General features: G+C 42.9%; 1 protein-coding gene across 2 annotated transcripts in view; it reads right to left on the reverse strand.

Moving 5' to 3' along the window:
* Positions 1-12,729, reverse strand: part of LOC126457244 (ras-like GTP-binding protein RhoL) — a 345,853-nt gene extending 333,124 nt beyond the window's left edge. For both annotated transcript variants that reach the window (XM_050093395.1, XM_050093396.1), the window contains exon 1: positions 12,571-12,729. The gene's annotated coding sequence lies outside the window, so the exon portion shown is untranslated. The remainder of the gene's footprint in view (positions 1-12,570) is intronic.
* Positions 12,730-14,443: the final 1,714 nt, after the last annotated feature.

A 14,443-nucleotide genomic window follows, 5' to 3' on the forward strand; every position in this document is an offset into this window, starting at 1 on the left:
ATCTCGCTATATTGTCTCAGGTGTGCAGCTGTCTCGTGAGGATTATTTTGATGAGTGCTTGGTTAGTGTGGTACAGTGTTGTTACGGATAACGAAAAAATTTACGGTGACGTGGATTACGGGGGCCATGAAGCCATCAATACGAGTAGAACTCCTCATCGTGAGTCGCAGTGTTAAGGGAATTTTTTTCGTAATCCACTGAAAACGTAATGGAGGATCCTGACTTCCGCTTCTCTACAATCAGCGCCTCAACTATTACGCACTCCACTCTGTATACGATGTACTGTTAGCGGTCGGTCAAAATATCTACATAAATCACTATTCTAGACAGTTTCCGGCCTCCTGTGGTACAAAAGTGGCGATAAGCGACTTACCGAACTTCACAGAGATTAAGTATCTATTTGTTGGCTTTTCATCAGGTACAGACGCCATTCGAGCATTACACTTCAAGAAAAGTCACGTGGCTGGCTCTTCAACGTAAATACAGCTCACTAAGAAAGTATAATGTGCGTTACTGCTTTTTTCGAAAGCCACGCCGTATCCGTATCATGTTACCAAACTGATACAGTTTGTTGTATCTAGAAGATACTGTTACTTCTTTATTTGTTAAGGAAGGAGGAAAACGCTGTAGCGGATCTTCTCCGATAGAGGCAGTCTGCGATGGTGGCTTTTGATTTCCTCATCCTGTGCACCGTGCACTCCGCTGACAGAGTGAAACCAAAGGAAGTCAAGTCTGACATCAAGTCGACGACGAAAACATTAGATGGAGTACTAACTCTTGGAATAAATTGGAAAAAGGGATGGTCCTTTTCAAAGCTACCATCTTGTCGTTCACCGTGATCAGTTTATGGTAGGTACGAAAAATCTAAATCTGGATGGTTGGGCATGGATTCGAACCCAGCTCCTGCCGAGTACGAATCTATTACGTTTTGTGATTCCTCTTTCGGACGTAAAAGTGTCATTAAAATATTGTATTTTGGTACAGACAATAAATGGTTCAAATGGCTCTGAGCACTATGGGACTCAACTGCTGAGGTCATTAGTCCCCTAGAACTTAGAACTAGTTAAACCTAACTAACCTAAGGACATCACAAACATCCATGCCCGAGGCAGGATTCGAACCTGCGACCGTAGCGGTCTTGCGGTACAGACAATATGTTATTTGTTTGGTGTCGTCTCGCCTTCACTAAAGGAATCACAAGGGACGGATTAATAGATCACTTAATATTAGAGTGGTGACTGTTTGGCCAAAAAAAAATCGCCGTTTTGAATTTTGCTGACGATACCGCGAGGGGTAGAGAAGTTTATCGTAGTTCGCTGGGACAGCGAAGGGTACCTAACGACTGGAAAAACGCACAGGTAATTCCCGTTTTCAAGAAGGCCCGTAGGATAGATACGCGTAATTATAGGCTTATATTGTTGACGTCAATCTGTTGTAGAATTATGGAACAGATTTTATGTTCAAAAACTGTCACGCTTTTGAAGAACGAAAACCTCATCTATAAAACACAATATCGATTCCACAAAGGAGCGAAAATCAGGAATCTATGATCTCATGGAGGAAGAGAGCGAGGTGTAGACAACGGCGCTGAGGTTGATGTGTTCTTTGACATCTGGAAGGAATCTGACGCCGTCTCGCACTTCCGGTTAATGAAAAAAATACGAGCTTTTGAAACATCGGACCAGATTTGCGACTGAATAAAGATTTCATAGCAGACTTCCGGAGTACTCCAAGGAAGTGTGATAGGCCCGTTACTGTTTACAATGCGCCGAATGGTTATAATTAAACTTCCCTATTTAAGACGTAACACGGAAACTAATTACCGTAATAGGACCAAACATTGTAGTATTAATGTCAAGGACACGGGGACGAGAAATAATGTGGAATAAATTCAATCGAAACATTTTTAATGTGTTGCTACAGTATATCTAACATTACACACCGGTACCATTACTGCTACAAAAGGGGCTCAATATGGCGGCCATCAGTGTATAGAAGAGTCTCAAAACGCAGGACTGCATTCTGCACAGCAGAAGGAAGCACGTCCATAGGTATGCTGGCTACCTCTCTTGATATGCTGCGCTTCAGATCAGCACATGTGTGAATGTTCCCCTGGTAAACCCTGTCCTTCAGGTAGCCCTACAACCAGAAATCATAGGGAGTGAGATCAGGTGATTGTGCCGGGCAAGCATTTGGAGACGATCGGCTGATAATTCGGTCATTTCCAAATGTGTTTCGGAGAGACTGGTGAACTTCACGAGCGATGTGCGGTGGTGCCCCATCTTGCATGAAAACTGTTGAGTTCAATGCGTCTCTCTTCTTTAGGGTGGCGAACCAATCGCAGTAAGTGCCTAGTCACATTGCACGTCTTCGGACCTTGAGAGCCAACCAGTTCGAAAAAGAATGAGCCAATGATGAACGTACCCGTGAAGCCACACCCTACGGTGACACGTTCACCATACAGAGGAACTTCCTGCACAGTGACTGGAGGTGAAGATCCCCACATTCGACAGTTCTGTGTGTTCACCTCACGATCAGAGAAAAATGAGCTTTGTCTGTCCATAGGATGGTTCAGGGCTAGCCTTCGTCGACTTCAATCCTTGCGAGAAAATGGAGAGCGAAGTCAACACGTCGTTGTGCATCCTGTGGTGCAATCTGCTGTACGATATGGATCTTGTACGGATACCACTTGAGAATGGTTCGAAGCACGTTCCGAACAGTGGACCATGGGATGCTCAACTGTCGTGACAGCACGCGCACTGCCTGATGATCGGGAATTGCGCGCAGCGTTGTCTCCCATAGCAACAGCGATTTCATCAATCAGCTGTGGTGCAACCGGTCCTCGGCCTCTTCCCTGAGCGACGCCCAGTTCTCCAGTTCATTCGAACTTCTTCATCTCCTTCGCATAGCAGGAGGACAAAGAGGATCCTTCCGTAATCCTTTCAGTTGGCGATATTCTCGAAATGGAGCTGCAGCATTACTGTTATTTTGGTAATAGAGCTTCACCAGTAATGTCCTGCTCCTTTTGTCCAAGCTCATGTTGACACGTCAACGATTTCCGTGAAGTGTTTCCTTCAGTTTAGAAATAGAGTTGAACTCACGAGGGCTTAAGTCAGGGGAGTGCAGTAGGTGGTATAGCACTTAGCAGCCCCATCAGTCAAACAAATCAGTGACAGCTTGCTTGAGCATTGTCCTGCAAAATGGTGGTCGGGTTCTGCAGAAAGTGTCATCACTTCTGTGTCTAAGCTGATCGTAGGTTGTGTTCCAAACATGAACAGCATAGAGACAGAAGTGATGACACTTTCTGCAGAACCTGACCACCATTTTGCAGGACAATGCTCAAGCACGTACAGTGCAAGCTGTTACTGATTTGTTTGACTGATGGGTCTGCTAAGTGCTATACCACCTACTGCACTCCCCTGAGTTAAGCTCTCGTGAGTTCAACTCGATCTCTAAACCGAAGGAAATACTTCACGGTATTCGCTTCAGAACTGCTACAAATTCATCGGGCACTAGACCGCGCCGCTCGAACTGTTAACATTATTGCCATTGCTACGACTGTCCTACGACTTCCACATCGCTGGCAACGAGTTATACACAATGCTGGTGACTACTCTGAAGGTCACACGTATCTACTTTATGCGAGCTGTAAATAAATAGTTGCCACTATTAAAGTTCCAACCCTCGTATACAGAACTCACGAACTGTCTGAATCGCGATAGAGTGATCCGGTTAAGCGAATCATACATTTGTCGTTTCCAAAATATGCTCCGTCCAAAGCGGTTAGAAAATTTTAGTACTAGCAGAGATACAAAAGTGAGCGATAGGTAAAAAAGATTAACTACCCATGTGTTATAGTATCCAAACTAATTTAGATACTGACATCGTGTTTGGCTTACGTGATGCACTATCTCACAAAGTTTTTATGTCATTCAATCAATTTCAATACTGCGCCACTGGTGGCACACACAACATCGAGCTCTATCCAAACTCGGCGCAACATATCCACACCAACTGTGGCAATGACACATCTTTAAATCATTGATGTGGTTGACAGACATTTGGTGGACTCGTTCCTTGAATAACCCTATAGAATCAAGTTCGTCGGTGTAATGTCAGGCGACCTAGGAGGCCAGTGAACTGGACCATCGCTGTCGGTAAAACTATCTGGAAACGCCAGGTCTAAACACCTCGCACAATCGGAGCCCAACGTGGTGGTGCACCATCTTGTTGAAACGCACGCAAACAAAACTTTGTGAGTTTGTGACGTAAGCAAAATATGGTGTGAATATCGTAATTAGTTTGGTTGCTATAACACACTGCAGTGGTAGCGTACCTTTTGAGACACCATGTAATCACTGGAAGCTGGCGTGACTGCTACGGTCGCAGTTTCGAATCCTGCCTCGGGCATGTATGTGTTTGATGTCCTTAGGTTAGTTAGGTTTACGTAGTTCTAAGTTCTAGGGGACTGATGGCCTCAGATGTTAAGTCCCATAGTGCTCAGAGCCATCTGAACCATTTTTGAACTGGGAGCTGTTCCGAATAGGTGTATTGTGTGAAATACCGGCTATCGCGTACCAGAGATACAAAGGACGTCTGAAGTACTATCCTCTGTCGTGGATACTGACAGTACAGAAAAATTAGTTATAGCTCGTTTCTGTGTTCTTGCGTTCTTGTGTGTGTGTGTGTGTGTGTGTGTATTTCGTCGTGGACATGTGTGCAAAGGCTCTGGTGGAAAATTCGACTAGTGGGTAAGATATAGAGGAATATCATCTTCTCTAGTGATACCGGAAGTGGTTCCTGTGCATTGTACAAGCAATATAAAACTTAATAAAGATCAACTATAGTTCAAGCTTTTTTTAAAATTCTTTGCAAGCTTAATGTACTGAGACGCTGTGATTAGACCAGCAATAATCATCACGGCTCCAGATCGGGGCAACTGACCACCGAGTGAGCTTTTCAACTGATCACTGAAAGAAAACATTAGAGAAGAGTCGTAATATAATTGCATAGGCTTCTGCAGCCAGAGTCAATTGACATGAAAGTTTTCCACTCTCGTACCGCGTCAGATTGTAAAAAACTGTACTGGAGAAACCAATGTTTCAGCCACGGCTACAGTAGCCTTCTTCTGGGCTACTGGTGTGCTTTAGCTGTCTGGAGCCGCTTATGTTTTGTCATTGCTGCTCACTGAGCATGCCGTTACGTCACAATTTTAAAAGGTCGTTGTAATGATTGGTCACTTGGGGCGGAAGGAACGGGAACTTTATCATAGCAGGTTGTTTCTGGGGAAGGAGTGAGGATCGGGTGTTGTGTATCGCTTCTGCGAACGCCCATACGAGAACACGAGCGCCACACTCGTCTGGGGCAGCACAGCAAGTTTGCAGTGGTCAAACACCGGCAAAAGTGCTGCAAGGAAATCAAATTTAAGGAAATCTGAGTACTGCCCAAGCAGCCAGGTTTGACAAACGCAAGATCAGAGAAGCCATAGAAATAATAAAACACCCTGACAATATGAACAGAGAGGATGGATACCAGCTTGCCCTATCCTCGCTGCCAGCCCTCAGAATCCAACAGGGCGCACCAGCAACACGTGACGCGAGCGCTACCGGCGAGTAACTGCCGCCGCGCGTCCTATGTCCAGAGCCGGCCGGTGTGGCCGTGCGGTTCTAGGCGCTTCAGTCTGGAACCACGTGACCGCTACGGTCGCAGGTTCGAATCCTGCCTCGGGCATGGATATGAGTGATGTCCTTAGGTTAGTTAGGTTTAAGTAGTTCTAAGTTCTAGGGGACTGATGACCATAGATGTTAAGTCCCATAGTAATCAGAGCCATTCGAGCCATTATAGCCTGTGTCCAGAAGGAGGAAAACACGAGACCACGCCTCACCAGCCGATGATCACAAATCACAGCCAACAGTACCAGAAACAATACACAACAGCAGATCCTCATTCCGTGCACCGTAGCTACCTGATATAAATATGTTCCCTTTCCTTCTGCCTCAAGTGAGCGATCATATACTGAAGAGCCAAAGAAACTCGTACGCCTGCCTAATATCGTGTAGGGCCCTCGCGAGCACACAGAAGTGCAGCAACACGACGTGGCATGGACTCGACTAATGTCTGAAGTAGTGCTGGAGGGAACTGACACCATGAATCCTGCACGGCTGTCCATAAATCCGTAAGAGTACGAAGGGATGCAGACGTCTTCTGAACAGTACATTGCAAGGCATCCCAAATATGATCAATAATGTGCATGTATGGGGAGTTTGGTGGCCAGAATAAGCGTTTCATCAGAAGAACGCTCCTGGAGCCACTCTACAGCAATTCTGGACGTCCGTCTGTCGTCTTGTCTGTCGCATTGTCCTGCTGGAATTGCTCCGTCGGTATGCACAATGGACATGAATGGATACAGGTGGTCAGACAGGATGCTTACGTACGTGTCACCTGTCAGAGTCGTATCTAGACTTATCAGAAGTCCCAAATCACTCCAACTGCACGCCCCACACCATTACAGAGCCTCCACCAGCTTGAACAGTCCCCTACCGACACGCAGGGGCCATGGATTCATGAGGTTGTTTTCACACCCGTACACGTCCATCTGCTCGATACAATCTGAAACGAGACTCGTCCGACCCCGATAAATGTTTCCTCATCAACAGTCCAATGTCGGCGTTGACGGGCCCAGGCGAGGCGCAAAGTTTCGTGTCGTGCAGTCACCAAGGGTACACGAGTGGACCTTCGGCCCCGAAAGTCCATATCGATAACATTTCGTTGAATGTTTCGCACGCTGACTTTTGTTGATGACCCAGAATTGAAATCTGCAGCAATTTGCGGAAGGGTTTCACTTCTGTCACGTTGAACGATTCTCTTCAGTCGTCATTGGTCCCATTCTTGCAGGATGTTTTTTCGGCCGTAGCGATGTCGGAGATTTGATGTTCTACGAGATTCACGGTACACTCGTGAAATGGTCGTTCGGGAAAATCCCCACTCGGAGATGCTGTGTCCCATCGCTCGTGTGCCGACTATAACACCACGTTCGAGCTCACTTAAATCTTGATAAACTGCCATTGTAGCAGGAATAACCGATCTAACAACTGTACCAGACGCTTGTTGTCTTATATAGGCGTTGCCGATTGCAGTACCGTATTCTGCCTGTTTACATATCTCGGTATTTGAATACGCATGCCTATATCAGTTTCTTTGGCGCTTCAGTGTAACAACGAGCTTTTAAAATTGTGACGTAGCTTCATGCTCAATGAGCAGCAATGACAAAATATAAGCAACTACACACAAGTAAAACACCTCCATGACTTCTAGCTTACAATTTACGACCGTCCTATCCAGTTAACTAATACATTAAACTATCTTGGACAACGCTCGACTGGCAACTAATGTGAAAACCTCACCTACTATCCCTCCTACAAAAATCCCACAATAGACAAAAACTACTAACAGGCCAAACTTCGAGATTACACCCCTCCACTATTTTTCGCACCTACAAAATCCTAATCCGATCCATCCTCTCCTATGCCAATGCTGCATGAATCTCCACCCAACAAAAGTTCTACAAGTCCCTCCCAATCCTCGAACGCCATGCACTGCTTCTCGTTTTCCGTACCCGTTGCCCTTCCTCCACAAAGATTCTCTACCATCACATCAAATTCCCACCCCTCCTCACCTACATCGAACACCTCCGTATCTCCTATACTGTGCGCAAACTAGATTTTAATCTGATCACCAACCCTGGTACGCTGCCGCGCCTCTACAAACACGTCCCACCGTCCATTGACCTACACACACTCCGCATCCTGTCCCAACGCAACTTCAACTAAATCCTTCTCCCAGACAATCAGATAAGCCCAGATATTTATCACCCATAACAAATTTAACTCTTTCCCATCCATCCCACTCAAAATCAGGGCTCCTCTCTCCCTATCCCTCTCCATCCATTCCCATCCCTTTCCTATTGTTACACCTACCCTACCCACTAACCAAACTCGTCTCCACCCTCTATCTTTCCCAATTTCTGTCTTCTCTCAATCCACCCCAATACCTACCCTCATATCCATAGTTTTCCTACCCCTCAGCCCTGTGGAACATATTGTCTGCTTCCAGTACAGGTCCTTCAGATTTTAAGTGAAACTGCAGTGCTTCATTGTTTTTTCCTAGACGAATTTCGCCATTCTTTAATGTGTTCTCAAAATGTACATATTTTCGTTTTTTAGATATCAATCTTTAATTTTTTAAATTTAAAATAATAAAACGGTCCACAGGTTCTTTATTCTCATCCTTGTTATATTTTTAAAAATACTCTGGAAGAGCCGAAAATTGCACCGCTGACAGCCCATATAGGACGAGGGGGAAAAAGGAACAATAAAGAAAAAAAAACTAAATCAAAACAGTAGACCCAGAAGAAGGTCACCGTAACCCTTGCCGAAACGTTGATTTCTCCAGCACAGTTCTTTATTTACATTACGACGCAGTACGATTCTCAGAAAAACTTTATGTCAATCGTCATAATGTTCACTCTTTATAATGATAAAACGTAATACAAATGATAGTAGTCTGACGTCCCAATTTATATAAGATCGCTAAGAAGTGTTCGGAGTTCACATTATCGGTATCAGATGCATCATTTAACTTTACCGTATGCACCAAAACAGCTGTCCAGAAAGTGTTAACCATTGAAATATTTGTAAATTAAATCCGAACGAGCAGCTTCCTTTTTGCAAAGGAGCAGAGCACATTAAAATGTGCTGAGAAATTGCAACAAATTTCTGCTCCGTTACTAGATGTATTTGCTGAGATGTCACTGTTTATTTGCCACAAGCCATCAGTGCTCTTAGTTGTCACCGCAAAGTACAGCCTATAGCGCAACACAAACTTTTTAGAGGGGACATTTTTAGAGGAAAAATAGACAGCTGATTACGAGCTCAGCAATATAATTAATTGAACAGTGAGAACTGATGCCGCAAAAGATATACCTCCAAAAAACACTGTCGAACTTGGAGAACGAGGCACTCCTGTTGGATATGGGTAAGCCGAAACAAAAGTACAATAAGTTAAGCATTTAGAAAGAGAAGGCATCAACATGTATTATGACTAGTACAATACGCCTGAAGAGAATTAAAATCCTGCAGTATGGTGATTATTCAAACATTTTTGTTAGCATTACATCAACTGTCGACAAAATATTGAACTGGAATTCGTTGACAGCTTTAGTATGGCATTTATTTCACTGTATTAACGGGACGGAGACTTCAAGTTCCAATCTGTGCTCGAAAACTATTGCCCAGCAAGGAAAATGCTAGGCGAAGATGCTACTTTAAAGTGTCTAGACATAGGTCAAATCTGGGTTATGCCCGTTTGTTTTTTTGAAATTTAACGCTTCTTTGATATACAAGAGAGACTTCTTTGCTCGAAACTTTGTTTTGTGGTTGTATCCAATCTGATATTACAAATCTTTCAGGGTTCCATAAACTTAGATCCAATATGAGACTTATTATTTTACTTATATGATTTCTAATTAGTCTTGGTGGACGTGAAGGACTCCTATGTCTGATTTTGACTATAGTTCATTAAGAGATTTTACCTATATCCTATTTTGTGTTAACAATCAATTATAGTTTATAAATATATTTACTAACCTCAAAAATTGGATGTTCTATTTCCACTTCAAACCACAGCGTATTTTATCAGACTCCGAGTGGCACTTAATTCTTTCCGTATTCATGTCACAAAGTAAACACACTTCTAACGAGTGTTCAGACTTATTCTCAGAAGCTTTGCAAAAGATTTTGTGTAACCATTAACGACTCATCAGTGTAGTATGACTACTGTTTGCTTAGTATTATTGTAAAAAATTATTTTTGAACATCTTGCAATTTGCACTTGTTGGACCACTATTTGTACTAGTACTAAAATTGTCTTGTATTGAGTTACAATTCTATCTAGACAAGCATCAATATGATGGTGTTTTTCATTTTTTGGTAGAGAAATGATTCCTCAGTGTTTTATTCTAGACTTGGTTCACTGCTCGCTGTACGGAGATCAATAGTCAACTGGCTAAAAGTCAGAGAGTTAAGTAAAACCGAAAGAGCTGTCACCTCTCTGTAAAGCAAGGCATGTCACAACCAGAAGCAAGTCCCGATCGTTAAACGGTCGTTACATTTCAGGGGAGCTTAAAAAACGGTTGCAGATATTTACTCCTACTGTACCGTCCTTAGCGAACAACCTCTTACAGTAGACGCAAGATACAAAGGAGAAAATCAAACTCAAGAGCAAACACGAATTTACGTAAACACTGAATAATATATTTAGTTCCGGAAAGAACTCGGAGTTTGAGAACAGCGTTGATAGTAATTTTAAAATGTTTCTAGTGAGTGAATTCTCTTTTGTATGATAGTGAGATTTCTTTCGTAAAGGCTATAACATCACACTATCTGAAATTTAGGAACTTAGCACAGCTGATGCTGGAAGTATAGAATTTCATCTGCACTTCGTCATAAGTGTCCGTTAATCTATTCAGTACAACTGGAATAAAATAAATAACAGCAAGATACCGTGTATTGAAACATCAAGAGCGTCAGCAGTGTTGTTGAATTCATGTTTCGTGGCTGCTTGCCCTGTAACTGCATCACGGTGTTAGTTGTCTGAATGCATTCTTTAGTTTGCGGCATTAGCAAAGCACCAGAGAACTTTACTTTTTCCATCCTCCTTTAGCACGAAGAGTTCCTTCAAATCTAGGCTTGCGACATTTTTTAGGTGAAGAAAACGTGCACAGATGTCAAAACATGGAATTGTCTGACTTTATCTTCGTTTTCGTTATCTCTTATTGCCCCAAGTACTTTGAGAACCCGTAATGGTAAATTAATTTCGACTTATGGAATAAACAGATAAAACTGTCAACACAACACATTGTTTACCGCTTTTGCAGAACATAACAAATAAAATTCATTTCTGAGACTCCACACTTTATTAATAGTGTAAACGACGTATTGTGTGTGGCTTGGTTCACATATGAAATTCCAGGTACAGCCAGTGGTGCGGACCATCGTGTATGCATCGTGCCTTATTTCGAGACTCATTTGTAAAACTGGCAACTGCCAGCCAAACAGATACTCATGCAAAAACCTCTAGTTGAAACCCATGTAAGCTACAGAAAATGGCCTTCTGCAGATGAAGACACCATGTTGTCACAAAGAGTGGATGGTCTCTTTTCTGTTGAGGTGCTATAAGAAAATAACAATCGTTACCAGTGTCTCGTTTTTAAGGAAAGACGATACGTAAATTGCTTTCCTATTTTCGTCAGCATTAATTACATATTTCATGTTCAGTGCGAATTCAAGAGAACTTCGATGCTTCGATAGCTCTCTAAGAGACGATACGTTAACCGAAAATTGTTTAGTTCCAGACACTATCAATAAAATCAAAAATGACATCTAAACCTCGCAATGAGTTCTCTGTATCCGTAAGCTGTGTTTATAAATCGAAAAAAGTGCTACGGTAGGAAAAAAAATGAGCAACAGTTTTCTTACACTTGAAGCAAGGAGAGAGAAGTAGCGACAAAATGAAATGTCGAGCTTTGATCGAATACCTCATTCGATAGACAGCTGGCCCTGAACAGCAAAGACCCTGGTCTATGACCCTGCCCGAGATGCAATTCACTCAAGCAGCAACTTTGTTGCTGAACATTTCAGTAAATGCTTCATACTTCACCTTCAAGTAATTCGAAATTATATTTACATCTTTCACCAAACTCTGTTTCTACCAGATAAGGTACATAATTTTCCGTTGACGGACTTAAAAACCTTTTTTTTTTTTTGTATGAAGACGTTTGCACAAACAGACTGATCACTCATTGAACAGGTGTATACGATGTTTCCGCTTTCGAAGTCTATTGTTTTCTGAAAATCAACGGAGAAGCAATATTATGAAAAAGGCCACCTCTAACGACGTCGACATCAATAGGACACTAAACATTGAGAAGCAGGAGACACAGGTGAATGGTAAGAGCGTATTCTTGTACCGAATGAAGACAGATTAAAAGAACAGAGTGCGTAGTGTAAAGTAATATGGAATAAAATGGTTCATGGTTACGATTTTTTAAATTTCATTAGCAGTCACATTGTGTGAAATGACTAGCCTCGAAATGTTACAGGAAATTTGCAGCAGACAATACTAGAAATAACCACAAAATGTTATCTTCATTGTCAGGCAGTGCACACACTATTCGTGAGAAAAGAAGTTTTATCTCGGAGAATATCTGGCAGATTTAGCACAAGACTGAGCTGTCAGTTATCGCAACATTTCAGGTATACATTTCTTAGCTCTCAAATGTTTTTCTTTCTTTTACAAGCGCTTCTGCAATGCATGTGAAACGTAGTGGAGCTTCTACAGTGTAGAAACTAAGTATGAATCGTGGTATTTCACCCTTGTGGGAAGATCTTAGGATAATGCTGATAAGTAAAAGACGTCTGACTTACATAATGACCAAAGGTGTAGCACTACACCCTGCTCTTACTTCGTTTCCGATGCTGCTCGTCGATGAATGTTAAGTGAACGTATACTCACCTCTGGCGAGGAACGAACGTCTCAGCAGCAGTTACAGCAGCGGTGGAGAGCTCCACAGGTAGCAGAAAGCCGGCGAGTGTTGGCAGAAAGGCGATGGGCGTTGCGTGGAACATGTAAACCGTGGCACGGCCAGCAGTACCCGTCAGCTCGGTAGCCTGCTCACACACAGCGCGCTATGATGGGAGATTAGGCTCAGGAAGTGGTTATTGTGCGCGATAAGGCACGCAGGGGAAGTTGGAGCACAGGCCGCTAGATGTCGGCTCTCGTTATCTCGGCCTGTCTCCTAAGCGAAAGACGAAGGAACGACTCCGCTTTGGAGCGTTTCAATAAGTCTGCTGCACCAGACTGCTGTAGGCTGCAAACACATCCACCAGTAATGTAGCCTTAATACCACATTTTGATCTCAGAACCATGTTTGTGTTTAAATCTTGTTTTCTAAGAATGGTGGTGCACAAGAATCGCTCCTGTAACCATCCCCTATCTCCTGTTTACAAATGACGTTCCTAAACCATTCTCTCCGTTTACATATTTCATTACACTGACAATACCACTTTTCTTGCTTTCCACCCCACCGTTCGCCCCAACGACTCCTCCAACTTCAACTCCATAACTTCGTATCTTGGTGTAACCAGTACCATCATACTTGGTAATATATATATATATATATATATATATATATATATATATATATATATATATAGAGAGAGAGAGAGAGAGAGAGAGAGAGAGAGAGGAATAATTGCAGAAAACTTACTCGTGCTTTTCGTCTTCTACATCTCTACATCTCAATCCAAAACTGTCCTGTTCATCAAACAAAACACAAAAATATCTTGGACTGTCACTCAACCAAAATCAAACATGAAAGCTCCCACTATTAATCATCCAAAAGAAACCCACAATAGACTGAAACTACTAACCAGCCAAACATAGGGGAATAAAAGTCATGACTATCAAGCATGCCAACAAAAACCACATCATCCCAAATTCACATATGGATTTCTGCGTGGATCTCAGTTTTTGCCGAGTTTTACCATTTGCTCCAAATCCTTTAGCATCATGCAATCCATTGCACTTTCTATATCCACTTACTCTCCCCAACCGTATCCTGTATCGACTGACAACATTTTCGTAACCACCCAAAAGCAATGAATACGTCCGCCAGTCCTACGTCCCCTGTAAAGAACAATCCCTTCAGCCCGCTGTACCTCCCAACATTGAGAACGCCAGCCTTATGCCAAGCCTCCATCACCATGTCTCATATTATTTACATCACCACAAAATTCACCTCGTTTTCTAGGCTAATTTTAACTACCTCCTGCCAGACCATTAAGTCATTCGTGAGATCCACTCATCTGATCGAGTATAACCTGCCCTACCCCTGCCATCCCAAATCGAGGCGCCTTGCACAATTACAATCCAGTGTGCCTCCTATTGGCTAGATCCCGTCCCTGAACACCTTCCTACACTCATTCGACATCCTTTCTCAAAATCACTTCGTCTCTGCATCCAAATCTCTGAGGTAGGAAATGTTAGTTCAGTACCAACACCGTTACAGGTTTCAAGCCCACATACAGCAGCAACATCTCATCAAGCTTCATATCATACCTTTTATTTCTATTAAAGATTTTTCATCACTTTATTCAAACGTTGATGGGAGACAACATGACTGCTACTGAGTCCCCTCCTTCCCTCCCTCCCCCCCCCCACTAGAAAAATATAAACAACAGATAAATAAAGAACCTGATCGTCAATGCAATCAGTGACATTCTATGAGCACCTCGAAACGGGAAGCCAACCCTTCATCTGTCCAACCAGAACTAATCACAACTGCCCATCCTATTGGGATTCCCATATACCACAATAACTTTATCTC

Source organism: Schistocerca serialis, chromosome 2 (assembly GCF_023864345.2).
Source record: "Schistocerca serialis cubense isolate TAMUIC-IGC-003099 chromosome 2, iqSchSeri2.2, whole genome shotgun sequence".
NCBI lineage: Eukaryota > Metazoa > Arthropoda > Insecta > Orthoptera > Acrididae > Schistocerca > Schistocerca serialis.